The sequence below is a fragment of the Seriola lalandi genome, unplaced genomic scaffold (genome assembly GCF_002814215.2).
Source record: "Seriola lalandi dorsalis isolate HSWRI2012SDOR001 ecotype SW California unplaced genomic scaffold, Sedor1 jcf7180002054947, whole genome shotgun sequence".
NCBI lineage: Eukaryota > Metazoa > Chordata > Actinopteri > Carangiformes > Carangidae > Seriola > Seriola lalandi.
The window spans coordinates 79502-82333 of NW_019525498.1; positions in this window are offsets into that span (position 1 = coordinate 79502).

Below are 2832 nucleotides of genomic sequence, written 5' to 3' on the forward strand. Positions count from 1 at the left end.
GTGGATCCTCCAGTCCAGCAGACAGCAGCTTCACTCCTGAGTCTCCTGGATGATTGTAGCTCAGGTCCAGCTCCTTCAGATGGGAGGGGTTGGAGCTCAGAGCTGAGGCCAGAGAAGCACAGCCTTCCTCTGTGACCTGACATCCTGACAGACTGCACACACACACACACACACACACACACACACAAGTGTGTTTCCATCACTAAAGGGGAGATTACACTGACTTACAATCACTTCTTGGAGAGCTACTGTAACTCTAAACCCAGTGAACTTGTTCTTTGTGTCCCAAAGGAGGTTGATTCCTGACAACGTCCCTGTTAAAGACATTCAAGTCCCGATGACATGATTAATACTATATACACACACACGCACAAACAAGACCTTACTGTCAGTGTAAACTCTCTGAGCTAAAGCTTTACATTAGTCAAGTTTAAAAATCAGCATAAGATGCTCACAGCTGTAACAAGACTGTAACTCTCACTGACACTAATGGAGGATTGTGTTGGTTTAGACTGAATGTGTGTATTGTATTGGTTGATTGTATCAGCCATTTTTAGTATTCTTCTCAGTCATTGGTTTGTGGTCAGCAACATCCAGTCATCTTCACAAAGGTGTACAGGGAGAGGGTTGATGTGACTAAGTGTTGCTGAGAGGAAGACTCTGACTGTGGTCTGAGTTTCCCGCCTTCCCAGAGTTTTTCCTGCCTGATCTTATCTAGGTGTTTTTTGTTGGACTTCTTTGCTGGAACCCGTACCACAAACCTAATTCAACTTAGTCTGGCTGTCTCAGGGTTTTACCTGCTTCACTCAGTCCAGTACTGGTGACCCTGATTAACTAGTAACCTCAAGCTGGTTATTAACTGGCTCAGTTAATTCTGGTTTTGCAATCCAGCATTTAATCTAGTGTTTAAATTAAATATGTGGAGATGCTGATTATAAGTAGCATCATCAGAACTATGACTGAAATACTGAATATAAAATGAGATGAAGTGATGAAACACATGAGAAAATCTGTTTGTAGAAACACAAAGAATCATATTCAACAAGGTGAAATGTAAAGAATACGATTACATAACTAGAATAAGAAGCTGTAGAAACACTAAGGTCATTTCAAAATGATCAAACAGTGTGATTGTATGAATTATTATATATATCTTTACTATAGAGTATTTTTTCTTTGTCTCTCCCTGATGATGAACAAACTATTTTGAATATCTGAGGCAGTTAGGAAAGTGAAAGTAACATCATCAGCACTTTTACTCCTGCCTAAAGAAAATATGTTATATGAGGATAAGAATGTTATATGAAGGAACATTTGAATTTCAGGCTGCACTATATCCTACTAAAACAACAGTTTTCTCAATCAGTGTTCTGAATGAAAACACTACACTGGTGACAATCACCTGAGTCAGAAAACCTCATCCGTACAATATTAACACATTTAATACAAGATCATAAAAATGAATGAAAAGTCTTTAAGTTGACTGTTAAACAAAAAAGATGAATCCATACCTGAGACCTTCCAGTTTACAGTGTGGACTCTCCAGTCCAGCAGACAGCAGCTTCACTCCTGAATCCTGTAGGTTGTTGTTACTCAGGTCCAGGTCTCTCAGACTAGAGGACTGGGAGCTGAGGACTGAGGACAGAGCTTCACAACTTCTCTCTGACAGTTTACAGACACTGAGTCTGAAGAGGAATCAGCAAAACAAAATAAATCAATTGAAAAAAATGTGTTTTTCTGTCTTCACAAAAGAAAATTATACAGTTAATCTAGATGGATAAATGTGCACATACACAGCTTTGTTAGAGGCTTTGACCACTGGCAGCAGCTTCAGAAGAGCCTCCTCTGAAGCAGAGTATTTCTTCATGTCAAACACGTCCAGATCTTCTTCTGATGATAGTAAGATGAAGACCAGAGCTGACCATTGAGCAGGAGACAGTTCATCTGTGGAGAGACGTCCTGATCTCAGGGACCACTGGATCATATTAACTAGTGAACGATCATTCAGTTCAATCAAACAGTGGAACAGGTTGATGTTTTTCTCTGCAGAGGGAGTCTCTTCGATCTTCTTCTTGATGTACTGAACTGTAGTCTTTTTGGTCTCTGAGCTACTTCCTGTCTGTGTCATCAGACCTTGTAGGAGAGTCTGATTGGTCTGCAGTGAAAGACCCAGCAGGAAGCGGAGGAATAAGTCCAGGTGTCCATTTGGACTCTGTAAGGCCTCGTCCACAGCTCTCTGGTAGAAGAGTGTTGGGTCAGGCTTGTCCCTCAAGAGTTTAGGTAAACAATAGGTTAATTGTTTATCCAACATCAGATTGAGTCCAGACTTGATGAAGGTCAGATGGACATGAAGAGCAGCCAGAAACTCCTGAACACTCAGATGGACGAAGCAGAACACCTTGTCCTGGTACAGGCCTCTCTCCTCTTTAAAGATCTGTGTGAACACTCCCGAGTACCTGTCTCTTATACACATCTAAACCTCAAACTGTCGTCTGCTACAAACACTTTGACAACAGTCAGAGGAGTGAGGGTCCACCAACTGGTTTCAAGCTGGTTTTCACTGACCAGGGGCCAGATGCAAAAAAACTGTGTGTAAACAAAGACAGAAAAACACATTGTTTTCCTCAGGATTATAAAGCTGTGAGTTCACATGGTTCTGTTTCATGAATCTCAGTCTCTGTGGAAGTGGACGCACATACAGGAGCCTCATTTCCACAGTGAGACAGACATGGATGTCGACAGTAAACACTCCCTGAATCATGTGTTTGTATGAGGGGTGGGCATGATTAATCGATGATCGATGATTCATCATTAAGAATTTTGTCGATTACG